This window comes from Pan troglodytes, chromosome 10 (assembly GCF_028858775.2).
Source record: "Pan troglodytes isolate AG18354 chromosome 10, NHGRI_mPanTro3-v2.0_pri, whole genome shotgun sequence".
Lineage (NCBI taxonomy): Eukaryota > Metazoa > Chordata > Mammalia > Primates > Hominidae > Pan > Pan troglodytes.
The window spans coordinates 77,215,949-77,243,398 of NC_072408.2; the positions used below are offsets into that span (position 1 = coordinate 77,215,949).

Here is a 27,450-nt window from a genome sequence, read left to right on the forward strand (position 1 = left end):
AGTCAGCAGCAGGTTTTAGAGGCAAAGAGAGGGTCACTGCCTTTTTTAAAATTTAATTTTTTTTTTTTTTTAGTCTTCTGGTATGGTAAAAAATTTTAAAGTAAAAAAGGCGTGTAATCAGGGTTACAAAAATTGTGTAATTTACAAAATAAAGGATTTATTTTGTAAAATTTCTTTATAATGCATTATCGGTAGATTGATTTAATTATGGGACTGAGTTTAAAGTTATATGGAGCATGTCTTCATTTCCCATTACTGTCTGCATCTTTGTGACTCTACATTTAACTTTATTTGTAGATAAATTGGAGGGCTATATTCACAGCCCTTTGTGAGGGTGAGGCCTGGGCTAATAACCTTCCCTTTTCCCACCACCTGTCACCCCCAGGATGGGTCCTGGGTGTTAGAGTAGAGACGAAAACCATTTTAGGGGAGAAAATGGAATATACAGGAGCAAAAATATAAAAAACAGCAATGTGCATTCTGGAAGTCACAAGTGATTTAAGTCAATGAAGCATAAATTGCAAGGAGAGAAGTGGTTACTGCTAAAGCTGGGGAGAAAAGTACAGGCCAAGTCATGACAGGCCTCATATGCTCATCAAGGAGCCTGGGTTTTGTAAATAATTGGGTGTCACTGGTCAATTTCTGAAGCATCATGGTCAGTTTTATATTTTAGATAAATCATTCTGGTGGCAGTGTGAAAGGTGGATGGAAGTGCCAGGCAGAGATACAGAGACCACATAAAGGACTTCTGGGTTTAGGAGAGATTATGGGACCTGAGCTCAGGCAGGACAGTGATACGGAGAAGGGTGGGCTGTCTAGAAGATTAATAGAAACAGTGGCACTTAAAGGCTTCCTGTTCAAGAGGTGTTAAGTAGGAAGATAACTGATCTTGAGACTTGTCCAAAATCACACAGCTTCTGACTGGGTCTAGAATCTACCACTCTACCTTCAATCCTGTGCTTTTCTCCTTGTGCTATACTGCCTAGCAAAGTGCTTGCACGGCCTTGAGTGCTGGGGCCCTGAGAAGCTGCTCACAGAAGACCAGTCCAGGGACATACCAGTGGATCTGGGAAGGCTACCTAGTACATTGCCAGTGGTTCCCTTGTTGAGTTCTCCTCATTACTCCATTTCAATATGTCATGTATCTTTCGCTGGACCTCTGACTGATGTATCAATGTTCTCTTAAATGGAAGTGAGGAGTGAGCATTTCATCCCACCTTCCTTGCTCATGGCTGGGTTGAGGGATAGAGTGGCAGTGGCACCTTTGGGACCTTGGGCTTCCCATCCTTATTCTTGCTCTTCATGACTTGGGTAATGCTTAATTTCTTGTCTTGCATATTCTGAACAATGTTGAAGAAACCTGTTTCTCCTCTCCTTTTCTCCAATGGCTCAGCAATCATTTGGGCCTGACTTTTATATACTCAAGTTATTAGAATCTCTTGAGTTGGGAGCTAAATGTTAGGGCCCATTTCTTCCACCTTATTTGTGGAGTGCTTCTTTTTATGTCTCCCATTCTGAGTTAACATGCTAGTTCTACATGGGATAATCATTGTCCCTTTGCTCTAATAATTTATTATCATTCTAAGAGTTGTCTAGCAGCATATTCCTGGGCCCCAGAGGGAACATATGAGATTGAATTTAGAGTAGGTGACTATGCTATCACATGTAGTCTAAAATGCTGAGAGGGATGTCAACATCAGGGCTAATGGACACATGAGCTTTTTCTTGGCCAGAGTTGGATAGGATGAAGAAAGTGATTTGCAGCCCATGTGAATCTGAAAAACTAAATTGAAAGCTGGAAGCCTAAAATTAAATTGAATTTAAGCTGTAGCACTTAAGCACTTAATCTGTCTTTTCTCTACCCCATGAAACACAAGGAAGTGGTTAAGAACATAAGTTCTAGAATTATATTGTCCATATTCAAAGTAAGCCTCTGGCATTTGGTAGCTATGTGACAGAGAAAAAAGAGAACAGCTCAGAGCAGTCTGAACTGTGAGGTATGCAAAATTTATCAGGCATAGAAAGACATGAGTATGAGACTTCAGTCATGCACCCAGCACCCATGCCCAGGGGCAATTGTTTAAAGACATTTTGTTCTTCTTTTCTTCCCTGTAGTTTCCTGACTAGCAAACTCACCCGTTATTTTCATGTTCCTGAGATTTTTGATGCAAAGGAGAATGTATAGCCAATCAATAGCTTATGTTACTTTAATGTACATTTATTACCAAAATGCCAGGGGTTTGGTCTAGACGAAACCTGCTGCTCACTGCACAGAATGCCAATCACTGAGATAAGTATTGCCAGGGAAGAAGGCTTTAATTGTGTGCTATAGCTGTAGAGAATGAGAGAGAAAGTCTCAAATCCATCTTCCTGACTGATTAAAATTGGGGGGTTTATATAGTGCAGAAGGGAGGCAAACAGGAATTAAGGAGGGGTAAGGAAATATTCATGATGGATGAGGTGTCTGGCATCTCATTGTTTGGATGTGATGATATGATGAATTTTAGTTCCTTGCTTGAGGTTTGGTTTTCCTGAAAAAGAAACTCATGGGACAAATATAAGTTTCAAGTTTTAAGACCAGGGAGGGTCAATTTCTATGTATTTTATTTTTAAAAAACAACATAAATATTAGTTTTGTGGGAAAAATGTGCCAGTTTCAAATTCCTGGTAAACAACTTAGAAACTGCCTCTTCTTTTTTTCCTTCAAAAACCCACTTGTAACTGCTGTAAAATCAGAGCATATATTAAGGGCAGCTTGAATCTATCTTCCTGGGTTACAGTTCTTGAAGTTGGCTCAAAGAGACTCTCAACTTACATTAATTTTGCCTCAGCATTTTCCTTTCTGTCAACATTATCTGGAGAAAATGGACAGGACTCACAGTGACCTCCTCCTTACCACCTGGTGTTCCCTCTCAGGCTCAGCACTCAGTCTCAGTATGAACCTAACATGTTCCTCTAACTCCAGAGGTTTGACTGGATGCAAAAAGGTGAGTGCTCCTAGATCCAGATCTTCCTTTTATATTTAGTTGAGGTCTAGAGTTTATTTAGGTTGGTTTTCAAACCATTTCTTTCCTTTAGGAGTGAGGGCTTCAGTCTCAGTCTTTGGACAGGAGATTCAGGTAAAGATCGCTGCAGAGAACTGCCTTCTCTGCCTCTGCCTCAGGACAAGAGGTTTGGGGTCACAGTTAGACAAGGAGGTCTGCAGAGGACTTCTACTTTCTCTGCCTCTGACTTATAAAAGATTTGGGTTATAGTATCGGCATCTGGCACCAGTGATTTTACTTCTTTTGGTCTAAAATTACAAAGCATGCTTTTAAACTTGCAGCTGCTTTATATTGTTTGTAATTCAGACTTTATATTTTCATTTTTGACCAATTTCTGCTAGTTTCAGACCAAAAGATGCATAAGGGTGGGTTCTGTTGCCATTAAGAGAAAAGGCAATTGTTCCCTCTGACCCATTTGGGTGCTCCAGGTGACTAGAGACTTTGCAGAGGTGTCAGGACATTTCCCAGGATGTGAAGTGGCCTCATAAGTCATTCCTCAGCAGGAGAATATTTTAGGGACTCTTGCTCAATCTAAAGGGTATAAATAAGGAACTGGTTACTTCTATACCTTGAGCATCCTACTAATACCTGGCAGTTAGAGGTGGTCCGAGACACATAAAAGAGAGACTCATGACACTTGGGTGACACCTTGTGTAGTGACACTCATAAGCAGCATACTTTGATCCAAAACACATTTCTGCCCTTGGTCACTTTTAAAAGATTCCTAAATAATGGGAAATCAAGCTTTAAAATCTGAACACTTTTTTAAAATGAAATATTCTTTAGAAACATCAGCTGGTATTATGTACAAAACTTAATGTGGTGTCCTCTTGTAAATGTCTAGGAAAATGAACCCATATAACCTGGGATAGTCATAAGTAGCAGTGGTTAAGTGGGTCTTCTTTGAAATGCCTAAAATGTTTCATTTGTGCACATAATTGGAAAACTTGGTCTTAGAACTGGACAAATTAAATAGAAAACCTATTTTCTGTTTGTCTTGGCAGAAGTCTGATAAAAAGAGATTTGAAAAGCTTTTTTTTTTTTTTTTTTTTTTTTTTTTTAAAGAGCTCTGTGGTCAGAAATCACCTTAATCAAAAGCTGATATTCATGCTATAATTTAAAAAAAGCCTTTTTGCTTTTTCTCTTCTAGGTCTTATTTCTGGGAATGTTTTTCAGCCAACTGAAGCCTCTCTTTAAATACGTTTGGTCCCTCTATTTGCTTCCTTTCCTGTTGGCATGATTTTGCTTAGAAAAATGTGAAACTTTAGCCTTTGAGAAAGCTTAAAATCTCCCCAAATTGGTTCCTCTAAAACTTGATCTTCCATTTCTTTTTCTTTTTCGTTTTTTTTTTCCCCCTGAGTCTTGCTCTATCACAAGGCTGGAGTGCAGTGGCATGATCTTGGCTCACTGCATCCTCTGCCTCCCGGGTTCAAGTGATTCTCCTGCCTCAGCCTCCTGAGTAGCTGGGACTACAGGTGCATGCCGCCATGCCCAGCTAATTTTTGTATTTTTAGTAGAGACAGGGTTTCACTATGTTGGCCAGGATGATCTCGATCTCTTGACCTCGTGATCCACCTGCCTTGGCCTCCCAAAGATCTTCCATTTCTTTCCACTTGGCTTCTCCTTTTCCTTGCCATCTTCAGTACTATATAGGAGGTTTCTAGCAACCTCAAGACCCCTTGAGGAACACACAAAAAAAGCATCATTCATAACCCCTTTTTGGGAGTCTCGAGTCATGGGCAATTCTGTTAAAGTGAGGGCATTAGAAAAAAAAAAGTCATGGGCAGGCTTCTCTCAGATCTACAGTCCTGCTCTCTTTTGCATTGATTTCTTAATCTCTTTGGCTTGTGTGTTTCCAGAGATTGCTTTGTACTTTGAGAAGGAACTTAACCTTTGAGTGTGATGGCTGGCAAGTCACTAGTGAGATTTATAGTTTTGAAAGTGGCCTGTTACAGTAGGTAGCTAGTCATACATGAGCAGGGCAGGAGAGGGATTCCCATCACCAGGAATCACAGGTGACCATCAGGTGGTGGTCAGGAAGTTGCTAACTGTCTCTCTAAAATAATAATTGGTCATAGCCAACACCACGGAAAAGCAGTCTCCCAATAGATAGAAAATACCTGAAACTGGTGATCAGCAGCTTCCTGATAAAATCTCAGTAGTTGGGCAAGTGGGCTGAAGCATGTACATTAAGAGGCAAAATGGCAGAATTTAACTGGTACGTGACCTCTCAGGGACATTTGAGCAGTAAGGGAAGAACACCTCAAGTTAGCATGCATATAACTCCAGTAAACACACTGTGCATGCTCCCCTCCCAAGTGCTAGCAGGCCACTGTGCATGTGGACAGCCACCCCAAGAGAAAAATCAGGGTAGAAGGTAATGCAAGACCCTAGAAGTAGGCCAACAAATAAAACCCCATGTCAAACAGCACACTTGATCTCTCAAGTCACCCACCTGGCCCTCTTCCAAGTATACTTTACTTCCTTTCTTTCCTGCTGTAAAGCTTATTAATAAACCTTAACTCCTCCTCTAAAACTTGCCTCAGTTTCTCCTTCTGCATCATGCCCCTCAGTCAAATTCTTCTGAGGAGGCAAGAATTGAAGTTGTTGCAGACCCATACAGCTTTGCTGCTGCTAACAGGCCAACTGTGGTTGCAATGGGTGGTTATTACTGCAGAAAGCTATTTATTTGCACTTTTAGATAAGAAAAGTGGTTTGAACAATTCGAGGCTGTGGAAATACTTGCCAAAAAGAGAGAAGACTCTTATAGGGGTTGAGTTAATTACAGAGTGGACTGGCTGGTATTGGATTTCTAACCAGCCTTGGGGGAATACCCTTGTAGTGAGGAGCACTGCAGAACTGTTGCATGGGCAAGTCCCATGGCATTTCCCTATTTTGGGGACCCAGAATTCAATGTAAATGTGAAATCCTTAATTTTTAAAGATCTAGATGCTCTGCCTTCCGGTTGTGTCTGCTTCTCATATATTAGATATTAAACTCTAAAAACAGCAAATTTTTTTTGTGCTATTCATTAAATGGCTCCACCCTGAAGCCAGTGATCCAATTAAGAAACAAGCTAAGCTGAAAAAACCAACTATCAAACTAAATCAGTCTCCAAAATACAACTTTCTACACTGGGATAGCTGGCAAGCTATATGCAGAAGAATGAAACTGGACCACTACATTTCACCATGTACAAAAATTAACTAAAGATGAATTAAAGATTTAAATGTAAGATCCTCAAACTATAAGAATCCTAGAAGAAAACCTAGGAAATACCATTCTGTACATTGGCCTTGGGAAAGAATTTATGACTGAGGCTGCAAAAACAGTTGCAATGAAAACAAAAATTGACAGGTGGGAGCTAATTAAACTAAAAAGCTTCTGCATAGCAAAAGAAACTATTAACAGAGTAAACAGACAACTAACAATGGGAGAAACTATTTGCAAACTATGCATTCTGCAAAGATTTAATATCCATAAGCTATAAGAAACATAAGCAAATAAGTCTATTAAAAAGTGGGCAAGAGACACGAACAGACACTTCTCAAAATGACATACTAGCGGCCAACAAACATATGAAAAAATGCTCCACGTCACTAATCATCAGAGAAATGCAAATCAAAACCACAGTGAGATACCATGCCACACCAGTCAGAATGGCTATTAGTGAAAAGTCAAAAAACAGATGTTGGCCAAGCTCTGGCAAAAAGAGAATGCTTATAAACTGTTGGTGGGAATGTAAATTAGTTCAGTTCCTGTGGAAGGCAGTTTGGAGGTTTCTCAAAGAACTTAAAACAGAACTATCATTTGATTCAGGAATCCCATTACTGGATATATATCCAAAAGAAAATACATCATTCTGTTACCAGAAGGGGGTCCCAATCCAGACCCCAAAAGAGGGTTCTTGGATCTCATACAAGAAAGAAAGAATTCAGGGTGAGTCCATAGAATAAAGTGAAAGCAAATTTATTAAGAAAGTAAAGGAGTAAAAGAATAGCTACTTAATAGGCAGAGCAGCCTTGAGAGCTGCTGGTTGCCCATATTTATGATTAGCTCTTGATTATATGCTAAAAAAGGGGTGGATTATCCATACCTCGCCTTTTTAGACCATATTGGGCAACTTCCTGACATTGCCATGGTATTTGTAAACTGTCATGGTGCTGATGGGAGTGTAGCAGTGAGGACAACCAGAGGTCACTCTGATCACCATCTTGGTTTTGGTGGATTTTGGCCAGCTACTTTCCTGCAACCTGTTTTATCAGCAAAGTCTTTATGACCTGTATCTTGAGCTGACCTCCTGTCTTATTCTGTGACTTAGAGTGCCTAACCATCTGGGAGTGTAGCCCAGTAGATTTCAGCCTCATTTATCTCAGCTCCTATTTAAGATGGAGTTTCTCTGGTTCCAACGCCTCTAACATTTACCCCCTCCCTTTTATAAGAGAACCGTTAATCCTAAGAGTTGCAGAAGAGCAAAGATCCATCACCTATAACTTCTTCATGCTGAATAGGGGTGATGATATTCCTGCCTAACTATTAGGGTCTCCTGCATTCAGGGGAGAGAGGAGCTCTGTCAGAAAACATCAGTATGCTGAGGAGCATTCATAACTCCAAGTGCTAACAAAAAGTGATATCTGGAAGATTAGTATGTATTTAATTTAAGAAAACATTGAGTAAGCTTATCCTGTATTCCAACACAAAGAGTACAACAGCAAGACGTTCCACAACAGTAAAGCAAAATAACCCCATAGCAGCTAGCAACCTGCTATGGGGTTGCTAGCTGATTCCAATACATGCCCAGAATTAGAATATTGATCCAGATTTTTATGTTGCCAATCCCTCTTGTTTATTCTGAGTAACAGCCAGAGATCACTGATTGGTTCACAGGAATAAGCAGGGTTGGTTTAATTGCAGAAGAAAACTAGAATCTAATACCAAGTATGATACAGTTTTTGAAACAATTTTTTTTCTCTCTAGTCTCCCATTTTCACTAAAGACAAATCATGGTAAGACCAATTTGATTTATTATAGTTCGCCTGATCATTTGTATAAAGTGCAGCAATAATAATTTTTTTTTTTACATAGGCTCTTTTAAAATTGGCTTTGGTGGAACTCTGTTCCATAAGGAATCTCATATAAGATGTTTTTGAAGCTGATCCCAGCCATGGGTTTGTACCCTCAAATACCTATAACTTGGGTAAATTTCTTTCCTCTTGAGACTCCAAGATAACTTGGGGCTCCTGGACCTGTCAGAAAGTGACATTCTTTACTTACTGCAGGTTAGAAACCTGCACAGGGACTGCATAGACAAGGTATGAGGCCAGTTTTCCCAAGAGGCTTTCATTGGCTTTACAAATCAAATTTGAGTCCTTAAATAAAAGTATGCTGTTCCAGTCAAAGCTTTGATAAAATAACCAATTTACTCAATTGTGTCCTGTTACGAATGAAAGCATTCTTATTGCACTTGTGTAAATAACTATATGCCATAAGTTAAGAATATGCACAAATAGTTTCCAAATTTTGGAGAAATCATGTAGAGAGGAACAAATATGCCCCTAATTTTGTTCACAGGAGTATACTTTACTCAATTGTTAAAAGCTGTAAATAGCACAGAAGAATAGTTTAACTCTGAAAAACAGAACAAAGGATCAGCAATGTTTTTAAACAAAGTCAAAAAGATTACTTCAGTCTTGTATTAGTTCAGTCCATGCAGTTAACTCCTGTTTTGCTATTCATGAACATTTCAGATCTCCATGAGAGTCCTGAAAAGTTTTCCTCTATTCTAATGTCACAATTTCCAAAGTTGTCAGAAACCTGCATTCAAGAACACCTGTTGGAGTCATTGTTTATTATAAACCACCTTCTAAAGAGGACCAAAAAAGACAATTGTCTATGGAAGAGATTACAAAAAGTCTTAGGACAGCTGCTATTAAAGCCATAATTGACAAGGAAATTTTGCTTCTGTGGCATACAACATTTTATATAACTCAATTATTAATAACATACACTAAGCCGTATCAGAATTGTAGGAGATTCTAATAATTTTGGAACACATACCTATAACATATTTATACAAATACAGCCCAAAGAAAGACAAATACCACTTCATATTTGACAATGCTCCCTATATGATTTTATACTAAATAAACCAAATTTCATCTTTACATTAGTGTATTATTAATGTCAAATCCAATTCTTAGTAAAACCTTATAGACAAATTGATCCAATTTTAATATCTGACTGTATGGTAAGATTTTTATTAACTTTTTATAACCCTTTACAATTTTCGTGAAAGAGATCAGTGCTCTGAGAGAAAACCTGTTGTATTTTAATTCCAATGTTCAATATATGGAAAAACTGAATAATACCTCTCTAACTTTAGCCAATATGTTCACACATAGTTTTTTTTTAACCATTTTTTTTTTTTTTTTACAAACCTTCCACAACTTGCTTAAACCTTCAGCTATACTTTATCTAACTTAAAACAATCCTTTAACCTTTTAATCTAGGCCAAAAAAAAAAAAAAAGAAAAGGCATGGAAGACATTCCCATGCCTTCTTTATAATCTTTTACCAAAAAACACATTTTTCTTTCCTTGCATACCTTGCATGTAAAACTGTCTTTGTTTCCCAAAAATTACTTAAGTCACATAAACTAAAAGGCATTACAGTTTTTACTTTTCTGCCAAATATTTGATTTGAGCACTACTAATTTTGAACCAATTAAAGCTTTTATATATCCCACACAAAACATATATAAATACTCAGAAGATCCTACAGTTAACAAAGTTTTTCATTCACCAGTTTTTTTTTTTTTTTAATTTAAGTTATGTGGTGCATGTGCAGAATGTGCAGGTTTGTTACATAGGTATATATGTGCCATGGTGGTTTGTTGCACCCATCAACCCATTATCTACATTAGGTATTTCTCCTAATGCTATCCCTCCCTTAGCTCCCCACCCCCTGAACAGGCCCAGGTGTGTGACATTCCCCTCCTTGTGTCCATGTGTTCTCATTGTTCAGCTCCCACTTATGAGTGAGAACATGTGGTGTTTGGTTTTCTGTTCTTGTGTTAGTTTGCTGAGAATGATTGTTTCCAGCTTCATTCATGTTCCCTGCAAAGGACATGAAGTCATCCTTTTTTATGGCTGCATAGTATTCCATGGTGTATAGGTGCCACATTTTCTTTATCCAGTCTACCATTGATGGGCATTTGGGTTGGTTCCAAGTCTTTGCTATTGTGAATAGTGCTGCAATAAACATACATGTGCATGTGTCTTTATAGTAGCATGATTTCTAATCCTTTGGGTATGTATCCAGTAATGGGATTCCTGGGTCAAATGGTATTTCTGGTTCTAGATCCTTGAGAAATCACCACGCTGTCTTCCACAAAGGTTGAACTAATTTACACTCCCACCAACAGTGTAAAAGTGTTCCTATTTCTCCACATCCTCTCCAGCATCTGTTATTTCCTGAATTTTTAATGATCCCCTTTCTAACTGGTGTGAGATGGTATCTCATTGTGGTTTTGATGTGCATTTCTCTGATGACCAGTGATGATGAGCTTTTTGTTGTATGTTTGTTGGCTGCATAAATGTCTTCTTTTGAGAAGTGTCTGTTCATATCCTTCACCCACTTTTTGATGGGGTTGTTTTTTTCTTGTAAATGTGTTTAAGTTCTTTGTAGATTCTGGGTATTAGCCCTTTGTTAGATGGATAAATTACAAAAATTTTCTCTCATTTTGTAGGTTTCCTGTTCACTCTGATGATAGTTTCTTTTGCTGTGCAGAAGTTTTTTTTTGTTTGTTTTTTGTTTTTGTTTTTTTTTGAGATGGAGTCTCGCTCTGTCACCCAGGCTGGAGTGCAGTGGCACGATCTCGGCTCACTGCAAGCTCTGCCTCCTGGGTTCACGCCATTCTCCTGCCTCAGCCTCATGAGTAGCTGGGACTACAGGCGCCCACCACCATGCCCGGCTAATTTTTTTTAATGTATTTTCAGTAGAGACGGGGTTTCACCATGTTAGCCAGGATGGTCCCGATCTCCTGACCTCGTGATCCACCCACCCGGCCTCCCAAAGTGCTGAGATTACAGGCGTGAGCCACCATGCCCAGCCAGAAGTTCTTTAGTTTGATTAGATGTCATTTGTCAATTTTCGCTTTTGTTGCCATTGCTTTTGCTGTTTTAGTCATGAAGTCTTTGCCCATGCCTATGTCCTGAATATTATTGCCTAGGTTTTCTTCTAGAATTTTTATGGTTTTGTGTTTTACATTTAAGTCTTTAATCCATCTTGAGTTAATTTTTGTATAAGGTGTAAGGAAGGGGTCCAGTCTCAGTTTTCTGCATATAGTTGGCCAGTTTTCTCAGCCCCATTTATTAAATAGGGAATCCATTCCCCATTGCTTGTTTTTATCAGGTTTGTTGAAGATCAGATGGTTGTAGATGTGTGGTGTTATTTCTGAGGTCTCTCTTCTGATCCATTGGTCTATATATCTGTTTTGGTACCAGTGCCATGCTATTTTGGTTACTGGAGCCTTGTATAGCTTGAAGTCAGGTAGTGTGATGCCTCCAGCTTCGTTTTTTTTTTGTTTTGTTTTGTTTTTTGTTTCTTGTTTTTTTTTGCTTAGGGTTGTTTCGGTTATGCAGGCCCTTTTTTGGTTCCATATCAAATTTAAAGTAGTTTTTTTTTTCCTAAATCTGCGAAAAATGTCAATGGTAGTTTGATGGGAATAGCATTGAATCTATAAATTATTTTGGGTATTATGACCATTTTCACAATATCAGTTCTTCTTATCATGAGCATGGAATGTGTTTCCACTTGTTTGTGTCCTGTCTTATTTCCTTGAGCAGTGATGTGTAGTTCTCCTTGAAGAGGTCCTTCACATCCTTGTAAATTGTATTCCTAGGTATTTTATTCTCTTTGTAGCAATTGTGAATGGGCGTTCATTCATTATTTGTCTCCCTGTTTGTCTGTTATTGGTGTATAGGAATGCCTGTGATTTTTGCACATTGATTTTTTATCCTGAGACTTTTCTCAAGTTGCTTATCAGCTTCAGGAGATTTTGGGCTGAATTGATGGGGTTTTCTTAATATAGAATCATGTCATCTGCAAACAGACACTTTGACTTCCTCTTTTCCTATTTGAATACCCTTTATTTCTTTCTCTTGCCTGTTTGCCCTGGTCAGAACTTTCAATACTATGTTGAACAGGAGTGGTGAGAGAGGGTATCCTTGTCTTGTGCTGGTTTTCAAAGGGAATGCTTTTAGTTCTTGCCTATTCAGTACAATATTGGCTATGGGTTTGCCATAAATAACTCTTATTATTTTGAGATATGTTCTCAAATTAATACCTAGTTCATTGAGAGTTTTTAGCATGAAGGGCTGTTGAATTTTGTTGAAGGCCTTTTCTGCATCTATTGAGATAATCATATGTGGTTTTTGTCATTGGTTCTGTTTATGTGATGGATTATGTTTATTGATTTGCATGTATTGAACCAGCCTTGCATCCCAGGGATGAATCCCACTTGATAGTGGTGGATAAGCTTTTTGATGTGCTGCTGGATTCGGTTTGCCAGTATTTTATTGAGATTTTCGTGTCGATGTTCATCAGGGATATTGGCCTGAAATTTTCTTTTTTTGTTGTGTCTCTACCAGGTTTTGGTATCAGGATGATGCTGGCCTCATAAAATGAGTTAGGGAGGATTCCCTCTTTTTCTGTTGATTGGAATAGTTTCAGAAGGAATGGTACCAGATCCTCTTCATACTTCTGGTAGAATTCGGCTGTGAATCTGTCTGGTCCTGGACTTTTTTTGGTTGGTAGGCTATTAATTACTGCCTTAATTTCAGAACTTGTTATTGGTCTATTCAGGGATTCGACTTCTTCCTGATTTAGACTTGGGAGGGTGTATGTGTCCAGGAATTTATCCATTTTTTTCTAGATTTTCTAGTTTATTTGCGTAGAGGTGTTTATAGTATTCTCTGATGGTAGTTTGTATTTCTGTGGAATTGGTGGTAATATCCCCTTTATCATTTTTTATTGCATCTATTTGATTCTTCTCTCTTTTCTTCTTTATTAGTCTGGCTAGTGGTCTATTTTGTTGATCTTTTCAAAATACCAGCTCCTGGATTCATTGATTTTTTTGAAGGCGTTTTCGTGTCTCTATCTCCTTCAGTTCTGCTCTGATCTTAGTAATTTCTTGTCTTCTACTAGCTTTTGAGTTTGTTTGCTCTTGCTTCTCTAGTTCTTTTAATTGTGATGTTAGGTTGTCAATTTTAGATCTTTCCTGCTTTCTCTTGTGGGCATTTATTGCTATAAGTTTCCATCTAAACACTGCTTTAAATGTGTCCCAGAGATTCTGGTATGTTGTTTTTGTTCTCATTGGTTTCAAAGATCATCTTTGTTTCATTGTGTCTTTGTTGTCATTGGTTTCAAAGAACATCTTTGATTCTGCCTTAATTTTGTTATTTACCCAGTAGTCACTCAGGAGCAGGTTGTTTAGTTTCCATGTAGTTATGTGGTTTTGAGTGAGTTTCTTAATCCTGAGTTCTAATTTGATTGCACTGTGGTCTGAGAGACAGTTCATCATGATTTCCATTCTTTTGCATTTGCTGAGGAGTGTTTTACTTAGAATTATGTGGTCAATTTTAGAATAAGTCTGATGTTGTGGTGAGAAGAATGTATATTCTGTTGATTTGGGGCGGGGAGTTCTGTAGATGTCTATTAGTTCTGCTTGGTCCAGAGCTAAGTTTGAGTCCTGAATATCCTTGTCAATTTTCTGTCTCTTGGATCTGTCTAATATTGACAGTGGGGTGTTAAAGTCTCCCACTATTATTGTGTGGGAGTCTAAGTCTCTTTGTAGGTCTCTAAGAACTTGCTTTATGAATCTGGTAGCTCCTGTACTGGGTGCATATATATTTAGGATAGTTAGCTCTTCTTGTTGCATTGATCCCTTTACCATTATGTAATGCCCTTCTTTGTCTCTTGATCTTTGTTGGTTTAAAGCCTGTTTTATCAGAGACTAGGATTGCAACCCTGTTTTTTTTTTTTTTTTTGCTTCCCATTTGCTTGGTAAATATTTCTCCATTCCTTTATTTTGAGCCTATGTGCGTCTTTGCATGTGAGATGGGTTTTCTGAATACACTACATTGATGGGTCTTGACTTTTTATCCAGTTTGCCAGTCTGTGTCTTCTAATTGCGGCATTTAGCCCATTTACATTTAAGGTTAATATTGTTATGTGTAAATTTGATCCTGTGATTATGATGCTAGCTGGTTATTTTGCCCGTTAGTTAATGCAGTTTCTTCATAGTGTCAATGGCCTTTACAATTTTGTACGTTTTTGCAGTGGCTGGTACTGGTTGTTCCTTTGCATGTTTAGTGCTTCCTTCAGGAGCTCTTGTACGGCAGGCCTGGTGGTCTCTTAGCATTTGCTTGTCTGTAAAGGATTTTATTTCTCCTTTGCTTATGAAGTTTAGTTTGGCTGGATATGAAATTCTGGGTAGAAAATTATTTTCTTTAAGAATGTTAAATATTGGACCCCACTGTTTTCTGGCTCATAGGGTTTCTGCAGAGAGATCCGCTGTTAGTCTGATGGGCTTCCCTTGTGGGTAACCTGACCTTTCTCTCTGGCTGCCCTTAACCTTTTTTCCTTTATTTCAACTTTGGTGAATCTGATGATTATGTGTCTTGGGGATACCCTTCTCTAGGAGTATCTTTGTGGTGTTCTCTGTATTTCCCGAATTTGAATTTTGGCCTGTCTTGCTAGGTTGGGGAAGTTCTCCTGGATAATATCCTGAAGAGTGTTTTCCAACTTGCTTCCATTCTCCCCATCACTTTTCAGGTACACCAAGCAAATGTAGATTTGGTCTTTTCACATAGTCCCATATTTCTTGGAGGCTTTGTTCTTTCCTTTTCACTCTTTTTTCTCTAATCTTGTCTTCACATTTTATTTCATTAATTTGATCTTCAGTCGCTGATATCCTTTCTTCCGCTTGATTGATTTGGCTATTGACACTTGTGTATACTTCACGAAGTTCTCATGCTGTGTTTTTCAGCTCCATCAAGTCATTTATTCTCTTCTCCAAACTGGTTATTCTAGTTAGCAATTTATTTAATCTTTTTTCAAGGTTCTTAGCTCCCTTGCATTGGGTTAGAACATGCTCCTTTAGCTCAGAGGAGTTTGTTATTACCCACCTTCTGAAGCCTACTTCTGTCAATTCATCAAACTCATTCTCCATCCAGTTTTGTTCCCTTGCTGGCGAGGAGTTGTGATCCTATGAAGGAGAAGAGACATTCTGGTTTTGGGAATTTTCAGTCTTTTTGCACTGGTTTCTCCCCATCTTCATGGATTTATCTACCTTTGGTCTTTGATGTTGGTGACCTTTGGATGGGGTCTCTGAGTGGACATCCTTTTGTTGATGTTGATGTTATTCCTTTCTGTTTGTTAGTTTTCCTTCTAACAGTCTGGCCCCTCTGCTGCAGGTTTGCTGCAGTTTGCTGGAGGTCCACTCCAGACTCTCTTTGCCTGGGTATCACTAGCGGAGGCTGCAGAACAACAAAGATTGCTGCCTGTTCCTTCCTCTGCAAGCTTCTTCCCAGAGGGACACCCACCAGCTGCCAGCCGGAGCTCTTTTGTATGAGGTGTCTGTTGGCCCCCACTGGGAGGTGTCTCCCAGTCAGGCAACGTGGGGGTCAGGGACCCGCTTGGAGGAGGCAGTCTGACTCTTAGCAGAGCTCAAACGCTGTGCTGGGAGATCCACTGCTCTCTTCAGAGCCATCAGGCAGGAGTGTTTAAGTTTACTGAAGTTGTGCCCACAGCCGCCCCTTCCCCCAGGTGCTCTGTCTCAGGGAGATTGGGGTTTTATCTCTAAGCCCCTGGCTGGGACTGCTGCCTTTTTTTCAGAGATGCCTTGCCCAGAGAGGGGGAATCTAAAGAGGCAGTCTTTCCACAGCAGCCTTGCTCCACCCAGTTCGAACTTCCCGGTGGCTTTGTTTACACTGTGAGGGTAAAACTGCCTACTCAAGTCTCAGAATTGTGGACGCTCTTCCCCCCACCAAGTTTGAGTGTCCCGACTTGCCTTCTGACTGCTGTGCTGGCAGTGAGAATTTCAAGCCAGTGGATCTGAGCTTCTTGGGCTCCGTGGGGGTGGGACCTTCCAAGCCAACCACTTGGCTCCCTGGCTTCAGCGTTTTGTCTCACTGGCATTCCAGGCGCCACTGGGGTATGAAAAAAAACTCCTGCAGCTAGCTTGGTGTCTGCCCAAACAACTGCTCAGTTTTGTGCTTGAAACCCAGGGCCCTGGTGGCATAGGCACTGGAGGGAATCTCCTGGTTTGCAGGTTGCAAAGACCATGGGGAAAGCACAGTATCTAGGACAGAGTGCACTGTTCACAGTCCCTCATGGCTTCCCTTGGCTAGGGCAGGGAATTCCTCGACTCCTTGCACTTCCTGGGTGAGGCAATACCCCACCCTGCTTTGGCTCACCCTCCATGGGCTGCACCCACTGTCCAACCAGCCCCAATAAGATGAACTGGGTACCTCAGTTGGAAATGCAGAAATCACCTGCCTTCTGCGTCGATCTCGCTGGGAGCTATAGACTGGAGCTGTTCCTACTCAATTATTTTGCCAGCGATCTCATTCACCGGTTTTTAAGTTGTCTTTAAAGCATGCAGTTTCTAAGGCCTAATAAGCAGACACAGCTGGAAGGCAAAACAGATCTCCAGAAATTAAGGACTCCATTTTTATATCAGATCCTTGATCCCAAAAAGATTGAATTGGCCCTTCTCCAAAGGATGTTGCCTACCTAGTTATTACACACCACATTTTTCTTATTATGTGTAGTAATTTCTGATACCCTCAAAAGTCAAAAACATCAGCTAATGTAATGCAAAACAGAACATAGCCTTAGATTTTGAGAGGGATCTATCCACTTTTAATTCCTTATGTTCCATGAGGAAAACAGGTATTTTTCCTGGAAACTGGGTCTGTGGTTCCACCTCTGTTTTTCCTAAGGAGTCCCAAGCTATTAGAGCTTGGATATCAACTTTTAGTTAAACTGACTTTTAATCATAGCACTCTAAAAAAAAAATCCTTTAAAATTTTTTATTACCCCACTTTAGCTAGGCCAAACAGTTGATATTTCTGGTTTTTGAACTGCAACAAAAATAACCTCACACATGCTCTGAAAAGGAAATTCAAGACAGTTTGCGGAAAAGAAGAGAATCAAAAGAAGGCAAAGGTCACCCAAATATCAATCAGATATGCTCGTCCCCTAAGGTAGGGGTTGAACTCTGAACCCAGGCCACCATTGTGAAAAGAGAAAGTACGGCCACATGGTTATAAGGTCAAGCTCCCAAGGACAAACAAGACAAGAGAGAAACCTCATCCAGTTTTTTTTTTTTTTTCTTTTTCAGGACCCTTCAGCAAAGTTTATAACTGACCAATTTGCTGGGCCATCTTTAACAGCAGGCTTATGAGGTCCTAGGCCCGCATTCTATCCTACGGTACCCCTCTTTATGACAGAACAAAACAGAAAGACCCACAAAGCACATCAGATTCACTACAGCTTAAGACTAGCCTCACAAATCCTTTTTTCCATTAATCAAAACTTTACAGAGGAGATAAATAGTGATTTTTTAAAACCATTCATTCAACTGGTTTGCACAGAGAGAGAGAGAAAGAGAGGAAAGCATTGCCTGATGTAAGGTGGGGAAGGTGAAGAGCTCAGGGAGGCTAGAGAAAGATGAGATAGAGACAGAGAGAGAGAGAGAGAAGCACTGCCTGATGTAAGATGGGGAAGGTGAAGAGTTCAGGGAAGCCAGAGAAAGACTCACCCATTGCTCAAAAGTTCAGGCAGCTGCTTGTTGGTCAGAGAGGGATCTTTTCCAGCAGTCTCATCAGCTGTCAAATTTCCTTTTTTTGGGAAGGAAAAAGCTTCCTATGTCCCATGGTCCTATATGTGCCTAATTCTGTCACCCATAGCTGTCAGCAAAGAGTGCAAGGCAGATTACTTCAAACAGAATAGTTAATATCCCATAGTGCCAAACTCGTTCTTAGGCAACACGGACTTTACCTGGAGGGGCCTCTCATCCCCTAAATCTTAGGAAGGACTCTAACCTTCCTAAGTTGTGCCTCAAACCCATGTTTGGTCAAGCATCCTTTTCTTTTATTGAGAGGAGTCTTTAACCCACACAGTCTTAGGAGAGACTCTAACTCCTCTATGTTGGGCCTTTAACCCAATCCCATCCTTTACCTGGTTAAATGCACCCCACTTACCCAAAGTCAGCCAATTGGTGTTGCATGCAGACGATTTTCCTTTGGATAGGGGCTCTCCTCAGTACGGTCCCTTCAGGGTTCACCATGAAGATGTTACTGGACCCTATCACTTACCCAAAGTTAGCCTTTGGGTCAAGGGTTTCCTCATTCTAATCCTTTCCATGGTTGCCAGAAAGATGTTACCACAAAAGGGTCCCAATCCAGATTCCAAGAGAGGTTTCTTGGATCTCATACAAGAAAGAATTCAGGGTGAGTCCATCGAGTATAGTGAAAGCATGTTTTATTTTATTTTATTTTATTTTATTTTATTTTATTTTATTTTATTTTATTTATGAGACAGAGTCTCACTCCATCACCCGTGCTGGAGTGCAGTGTCACAGTCTCTGCTCACTGCAACCTCCACCTCCAGGGTTTAAGCAATTCTCCTGCCTCAGCCTCCCAAGTAGCTGGGATTACAGGTACCTGCCACCATGACTGGCTAATTTTTGTATTTTTGTATTTTGTTTTTGAGATGAAGTCTCACTCTGTCACCCAAGCTGGAGCGCAGTGGCACGATCTCGGCTCACTGCAACCTCCACCTCCCGGGTTCAAGCAGTTCTCCTGCCTCTGCCTCCTAAGTAGCTGGGACTACGGGCATGTACCACCATGACCAGCTAATTTTTGTATTTTTTTTTGTAGAGATGGGGTTTCACAATGTTGGCCAGACTGGTCTCGAGCTCCTGAACTTGTGATCCAGCCACCTTGGCCTCCCAAAGTGTTGGGATTACAGGCGTGAGCCACGACGCCCGGCCTAATTTTTGTATTTTTAGTAGACACGGGTTCCACCATGTTGGCCAGGCTGGTCTCGAACTCCTGACCTCAGGTGATCCACCCTCCTTGGCCTTCCAAAGTGCTGGGATTACAGGCATGAGCCACCACACCGAAAGCATGTTTATTAAGAAAGTAGAGGAGAGCAATTACTAAGTATGGCTACTCCATTAGGCAGTGCAGTCCTGAGGGCTGCTAGTTGCCCATATTTATTTTTCTTGATTATATGCTAAACAAGAGGTGGATTATTCATGCCTCCCCTTTTTAGACCATGTAGGGTAACTTCCTGACGTTGTTATGTCATTTATAAGCTGTCATGGTGCTGGTGGGACTGCAGCATTGAGGATGACAAGAGGTCATTTTTGTCGCCATCTTGGTTTTGGTGGGTTTTGGCCAGCTTCTTTACTGCAACTTGTTTATCAGCAAAGTCTTTATGACCTGTATCTTGTGCTGATCTCCTATCTCATTCTGTGACCTAGAATGCATAATTGTCTGGAAATGTAGGTCAGTAGGTTTCAGCCTCATTTTACCCAGCTACTAAGATGGAGTTGCTCTGGTTACAACACCTCTGACAATTTCACCAAAGAGACACATACCCTCTTATGTTTATCACAGCATAGTTCTCAATAGCAAAGATGTGGAATCGATCTAGGTGCCCATCAACAGTGGATTGATGTGGAAATGTACATATACACCATGGAATACTGGGCAGCCATAAAACAGAACAAAATCACGTTCTGTAGACCCTGTATCAAACAACAACATCATCAACAACAAACCAGACACTGGGGATTATTAGATGGGGGAGGGAGAGAGGGGAGTCAAGGGTTGAAAAACTAACTTTTGGTACTGTGCTCACTACCTGAGAGACTGGATCATTTGTACCCCAAACCTGAACATCAAGCAATACACTCATGTAACAAACCTGCAAATGTATCCCCTGAATCTAAAATAAAAGTTGAAATTATAAAGAGAAAAAAAACTACATTTTCTTTTTTTTTAATACAACTTTATGAAATTTAGCTGGCTAGTTTGAGACTCTTGAAATAAATTTACATCGATAAAAGAAATATTTATTTGTAAAGGTATCTTCTTTTCTGAACCTAAACCCCTTGAAACATTTAGTGCTTTGTTTGTTTTACTTGAAGTTTGGGATATATGTGCAGAACATGCAGGTTTGTTACATAGCTACATGTGCCATGGTGGTTTGCTGCACCTATTGACCCATCCTCCAAGTCCCCTTCCCTTGCTCCCCATCCCCCAACAGGACCTGGTGTGTGTTGTTCTCCTCCCTATGTCCATGTGTTCTCATTATTCAACTCCCATCTATGAGTGAGAACATGCTGTGTTTGGTTTTCTGTTCCTGTGTTAGTTTGCTAAGGATGATGGCTTCCATCTTCATCGATGTCCCTGCAAAGGACATGATCTCATTCCTTTTTATGGCTGCATACTATTCATGATGTATATGTACCACATTTTCTTTATCCAGTCTATCATTGATCGGCATTTGGGTTGGTTCCATGTCTTTGCTATTGTAACTAGTGCTGCAATAAATATACGTGTGCATGTGTCTTCATAGAAGAATGATTTATATTCCTTTGGGTATATACTCAGTAATGGGGTTGCTGGGTCAATTGGTATTTCTGATCCTAGATCCCTGAGGAATCACCATATTGTCTTCCACGATGATTGAGCTGATTTATATTTCCATCAACAGTGTAAAATGTTCCAATTTATCCACAGCCTCACCAGCACCTATTGTTTCCTGACTTTTTTTGTGTGTGTGTGAGATGGAGTCTCGCTCTTTGACCCAGGCTGAAGTGCGGTGACGCGATCTTGGCTCACTGCAAGCTCCGCCTCCTGAGTTCACGCCATTCTCCTGCCTCAGCCTCCCGAGTAGCTGGGACTACATGCGCCCGCCACCGCGCCCAGCTAATTTTTTGTATTTTTAGTAGAGACGAGGTTTCACCGTGTTAGCCAGGATGGTCTTGATCTCCTGACCTCATGATCCACCCGCCTGGGCCTCCCAAAGTGCTGGGATTACAGGCATGAGCCACCACGCCCGGCCTCCTGGCTTTTTAATGATTACCATTCAGACTCGTGTGAGATAGTATCTCATGGTGGTTTTGATTTGCATTTCTCTAATGATTAGTGATGCGGAGCTTTTTTTTTTTTTAATATGTTCATTGGCCACATAAATGTCTTCTTTTGAGAAGTGTCTGTTCATATCCTTTCCCCACTTTTCGATGGGGTTGTTTGTTTTTTTCTTGTAAATTTATTTATGTTCCCTGTAAATTCTGGATATTAGACCTTTGTCAGATGGGTAGATTGCAAAAATGTTCTCCCATTCTGTAGGTTGCCTGTTCACTCTGATGCTAGTTTCTTTTGCTGTGCAGAAGCTCTTTAGGTTAATTAGACCCAATTTCTCAATTTTGGCTTTTGTTACAATTGCTTTTGGCGTTTTCATCTTGAAGTCTTTGCCCTGCCTATGTCCTGAGTGTTATTGCCTAGGTTTTCTTCTAGGGTTTTTATGGTTTTGGGTTTTACATGTAAGTCTGTAGTCCATCTTGAGTTAATTTTTGTATTAGGTGTAAGGAAGGGGTCTAGTTTTATTTTTCTGCATATGGCTAGCCAGTTTTCCCAGCACCATTTATTGAATAGAAGATCCTTTCCTCATTGCTTGTTTTTGTCAGGTTTGTCAAAGACCAGATGGTTGTGTAGATGTGTGGTGTTATTTCTAAGGTCTCTATTCTGTTCCATTGGTCTATATGTCTGTTTTGGCACCAGTACCATGCTGTTTTGGTCACCATACCCTTATAGTATATTTTGAGGTCAGGTAGCATGATGCCTCCAGCTTTGTTTTTTTGCTTAAGATTTTCTTGGCTATATGGGGTCTTTTTGGTTCCATATGAAATTTAAAATAGTTTTTTCTAAATCTGTGAAGAATGTCAATGGTAGCTTGATGGGAATAGCATTGAATCTGTAAATTATTTTGGGCAGTATGACCATTTTCACGATATCGATTCTTCCTATCCATGAGCATGGAATGTTTTTCCATTTGTTTGTATCCTCTCTTATTTCCTTGAGCAGTGGTTTGTAGTTCTCCTTGAAGAGGTCCTTCACATTCCTTGTTAGTTGTATTCCTATGTATTTCATTCTCTTTGTTGCAGTTGTGAGTGGGAGTTCATTTATGATTTGGCTTATAGCTCTTTTGTTGTTGGTGTAAAAAAATGCTTGTGAATTTTGCATATTGATTTTGTATCCTGAGACTTTGCTGAAGTTAACAGCTTAAGGAGTTTTTGGGCCAAGATGTTGGGGTTTTCTAAATATAGAATCATGTTGTCTGCAAACAGAGACAATTTGACTTCCTCTTTTCCTATTTGAATACCCTTTATTTCTTTCTCTTGCCTGATTGCCCTGGCCAGAACTTCCAATACTATGTTGACTATGAGTGGTGAGAGCGGGCATCCTTGTATTGTACCAGTTTTCAAAGCCATTGCTTCCAGCGTTTCCCCATTCAGTATGATATTGGCTGTGTGTTTTTCATAAATAGCTCTTATTATTTTGAGATATGTTCCATCAATACTTGGTTTATTGAGAGTTTTTAACATGAAGGGATGTTAAATTTTATCAAAGGTCTCTTCTGCATCTATTGAGATAATCATGTCATTTTTTTCTTTGGTTCTGTTTATATGATGGATTATGTTCATTGATTTGTGTATGTTGAACCAGGCTTGCATCCCAGGGATGAAGCCAACTTGATTGTGGTGGATAAGTTTTTTGATTTGCTGCTGGATTTGGTTTGCCATTATTTTATCGAGGCTTTTCACATCGATTTTCTTAAGGAACATTGGCGTGAAGTTTTCTTTTTTTTGTTGTGTCTCTGCCAGGTTTTGGTATCAGGATGATGCTAGCTTCATAAAATGAGTTAGGGAGAGTCCCTCCTCTATTGTTTGGAACAGTTTCTAAAGGAATAGTACCAGCTCCTCTTTGTACCTCTAGTAGAATTTGGCTGTGAATCCATCTCTTTTTTTTTTTTTTTTTTTGGTTGGTAGGCTGTTAATTACTGTCTCAATTTCAAAACTTGTTATTGGTCTGTTGAAGGATTCGACTTCTTCCTGGTTTAGTCTTTTTAGACCATGGTGGCATGGGAAACAGGACCCATTTAATGAAGCACCTCATCCCTTGGTAGAGGAGGTGTGCTTTGCTGGGGGGAAGCCCACTCATCTGGGCTGCCTGGATTCCTCAGAACTTCCAGGAGGAAAGGCTAAGTCTCCTGGTCTGCAGAGGTGTGGCCACCCCTCCTTCTAGGGGCTCAGGCCCATAGAGATCAGGGTTCTGTCCTTGAGCCTCTGGATGGAATTGTTGGAGTTCCTGCAGGAACTCTCTCCCTGCAGGCCTCCCTGCAGGGAGGCCTTACCCAGTGAGGAAGGATGGGTCAGGGTCAGGCCTAAAGAGGGGCTCTGGCCACAGTCTGCCACAGCTGGTGTTTTGGGCTGTGGGGGAAACCTTGGGACCAAGCCGTTCAGTCTCCCTTGCTCCGGCAGTGGAAAAGCACGGCCTGCAGCTATAGAGATGGCTGCCGTCCTTCCCCTGCCCAGGAGCTTAGCGTTTTGCAGTTAGCGCTGGCTGCTGACCCTCACGCAAGGAGCTCAAATGGCTTAGACAGCAGGCAGCTGCAGCTGTTGTACTGGTTTCCTCTCCCCCTGGGAACTCAGCAGGCTTAAGCAGATTCTATCTGAGAGGCTGTTGAGAATCTGCGCAGCTCTGGGGTTTGGACCCTAGGCCTTGGTGGCGTGGGTTCATGAGTGGGATTTTCTGACCACGGGTTGCACAGTTCTGTGGAAAAAGCACAGTTTCCCTGGCTAGGTAGCACGCTCACTCACTGCCTCCCTTGGTTGGTGGGTGGGGGCTCCCCTGCCCCATGTGGCCCTCAGGTGGGCTGCAGCACCACACCGCTCTTCCTTTCTCTCCATGGATCATGCCAGCCACTTAGTGAGTTCTGATGAGAGAACCTGGATACCTTGGTTGCTGGTACAGGATTCATTCGTTATTATCATTCGTTTCAATGAGAGCCTCCAATTGCTGCTGCTTCTAGTCAGCCATCTTGGCCCCAACCCCCCATTTAGTGGTTTTTAATGAGAAAGACAGTGGCTTGAAGTTTACATAAGAAACCTTACTTTTGTTTGAGATACTTTTCCTGGTAATCTTGTCTTAACTGAGCTTTTACCTATGTCCTTCATTATGTCAGCAAAAATGATATTTAGATCTAAGTTCTGTGCCTTTGAGATGTAAATTTTCTGCCTGTCACTTAAGAGTCTCATCCTTGGAGGTACAAATTTACAGTTGCCTAGCTAACAATTATTTAGGGCAATGGAACAGGTAACCAAGAGATTGATAGTCTAAAGACAAGAGAGAAACTATATGAAAACTGGCAAATGAAGAATCTTATAAAAGCTATATGGGTCAGGGACAGTGGCTTACACCTGTAATCCCAGTACTTTGGGAGGCTGAGGTGGGCAGATCACTTGAGGCCAGGAGTTCGAGACCAGACTGCCCAATGTGGCGAAACCCCGCCTCTACTAAAAATAAAAAAATTAGCTGGGCATGGTAGTGCATGTCTGTAATCCCAGCTACTCAAGAGGCTGAGGCATGAGAATCGCTTCAACCAGGAGCCTGGAGGTGGAAGTTGCAGTGAGCTGAGATTGCACCACTGCACTCCAGCTTGGGTGATAGAGCAAGACTATCTCAAAAAAAAAAAAAAAAAGCTAGATGATCTGCTTCTATCTGTATGTCTGTATGTTTATGTGTTTATGTATCTTATATGTATGTGATATTTAACTGCCAAAATATATATTTAAAAAGCTCTAATTAATTGCATAAAGAAAAAGTAGTACTGTTGGCTGGGCACAGTGACTCATGCCTGTAATCCCAGCACTTTAGAAGGCCAATGTGGGAAAGTTGCTTGAGATCAGGAGTTCAGGACCTGCCTGGGCGACAAGGTGGGACCCCATCTCTACAAAAAATAAAAAAATTAGCCTGGCATGGCAGTGCATGCCTGCGGTCCCAGCTACATGGGAAACTGAGGTGGGAGGATCACTTGAGCTAGGGAGGTCAAGGCTGCAGTAAGCTATGTTTGCTCCACTGCACTCCAGCCTGGGTGACAGAGCGAGACCCTGTCTCAAAAAGAAGAAGGGTCAGGCGCAGTGGCTCACGCCTGTAATCCCAGCACTTTGGGAGGCCGAGGCAGGCAGATCATGAGGTCAGGAGATCGAGACCATCCTGGCTAACACGGTGAAACCCATCTCTACTAAAAACGCAAAAAATTAGCCGGGCGTGGTTGTGGGCGACTGTAGTCCCAGCTACTCAGGAGGCTGAGGCAGGAGAATGGCGTGAACCCTGGAGGCGGAGCTTGCAGTTCGTTGAGATAGTGCCCCTGGGTGACAGAGTGAGACTCTGTCTCAAAAAAAAAAAAAAAAAAAAGGGAGGAGGAGGAAGAATGAAGGAAGAGGAGGAAGAAGAAGAAAAAGAAGAAGAACAACAACTAACAACTTACATCAAATATTTTATCAGGAAAATAGAAAGTAACTCAAATGCCTTTTAGTTCACATGACTTGGGTATATCTTTGGCAAATAAGAGTAGTTTAATATTGTTAATGAAAATAGTTTTGTCTTCTGATCAACAAAATACCCACGTATTTAACTTTAGGGTTTTTGCTTAAGTGGTTACTGCCTAACATTTGCAAGTTGTCAAAATTATTAAGAAAGAAATAACTTGAGATGATGGCTACCTTTGTTTAATAGACAGTTCAAGCATAATTGTTAAAAATGAATGCATTAGATAAATGTAAATGGAATAAATGAACTTTTTATCGTTTCAAAAATATTTTCAGTAACCTAATCTTACAGTCGTGTTAAATTAAGTTAACAAATAATCATAAAATGTCTGAGTCATTTCTAGGTAAGTTTAAATACTGGAATATTAATTGTTAAATATAGGTTTGTTTACATACTTCAGCATCTTATTTTTATATAGTGTAGGAAAGCTAAATATATTTAGATCTGTTAATAAATAATCAAAGAAACATCTTTCTAAAAATTATGAAGTGATTTTTATTTACAAATGCTGATATAAAACAGTTGAAAATTATGTCTAGGTTCTTCACTAGAAATTAAGGCTATTAAGAGTTAAAATTGTAGTTAAACTACTAGATAGAAGAGAAACAATTCTGTATACAGAGTGTATAAGGAAAAGTAGGATCCATTTTTGATAAAGAATGTTATAAAGAAGGCATGAGAGAGTGGTTTTTGTTAAAGGAAAAGTAATTTTGTCCTGAAGTTTTTAAAGGTTAAGTTGAAGGGATTTTAAAAAATAATAGCTAAAACTGGATGAATATAGAAAGTTGGTGAAAGAAAGAGAATGGGAAAAATTGTAGGAGATTGTAAAAGGCTTACAGATATCTTATCTTGTGTGGCCAAAGCTGATTGAGATTGGATGAATCAGCATTTCCATTGTGCATACTACCCTCAGTCTTCCAGACTGGTGGAAGGAGGAAATGGAATAATAAAAACAACAATCGGTAAGGCTTACAGAAACATTTAGACTATTGAGGCCTACGGCTCTTTTATTTGCTTAACTTACATTCTACCTCATTTGGAAAACAACAGCTTTCTCCCTTTGAAATGGTAACAGATGCCCCATGCAGCTAGCTGAAGGAGTCTATGAACCAGCTCTCCTATGGTATTCTTCATTATTGCCAAGGCCTTATAAGTGTCTCTCTAAAAATTCTAAATTAATTGTGGATTCTTTTGACAGAAAGTTCCCAGGAGATGAAGACATTGAAACTGCCATCATAAAATTAATAAAAGGTTCAAGATTAGAATTATGGTATTGGCCTGGATTTTGTTAAGACAGAGACATAGGTAAATCATTAGATGTTTCTTATACTTATTTTCCTTTCTTTGACCTTTTCTTCCTCCATGTCTAATTCCTTGTATATAGTCATTTTAATAAATTATAGTTACTAGTAATTAATTATCTTTCTATTCCTGCCCCATCAGGCATGCTGCCCACAAGATTAATGAACTTGTTTTTCTCTTAAAGAACAATTATCTTTAGGTCATGTAGGTCTCCTTGATGGCTTCCAGAAGTTGAACTGGTGAAGGGGCCAAGAAGCTTTGACCACTGGGGATCTCACTTCCTGCAAACCTTTCTGCTAAGCTCTAGGCATAGTTAAACAATAACCTGCCATTGTTCCCTAGCTTGCTTTTCTATAGTAACAGCATTCACAAGCACTATTATGAAACCTAAGACTGGTCTCTGAGATATTT

General features: G+C 40.2%; 1 long non-coding RNA gene across 6 annotated transcripts in view; it reads left to right on the forward strand.

Moving 5' to 3' along the window:
- The window catches only part of LOC107967570 (uncharacterized), a 103,428-nt gene that overhangs the window by 12,916 nt on the left and 63,062 nt on the right, over positions 1-27,450 (forward strand). For 5 of the 6 annotated variants that reach the window (XR_010148365.1, XR_010148366.1, XR_010148364.1 and 2 more), the window contains one exon: positions 26,936-27,042. The exons of the other annotated variant lie outside the window; for it this stretch is intronic. This is a non-coding gene — a long non-coding RNA (uncharacterized LOC107967570). The remainder of the gene's footprint in view (positions 1-26,935; positions 27,043-27,450) is intronic. 6 annotated transcript variants of the gene reach the window in all.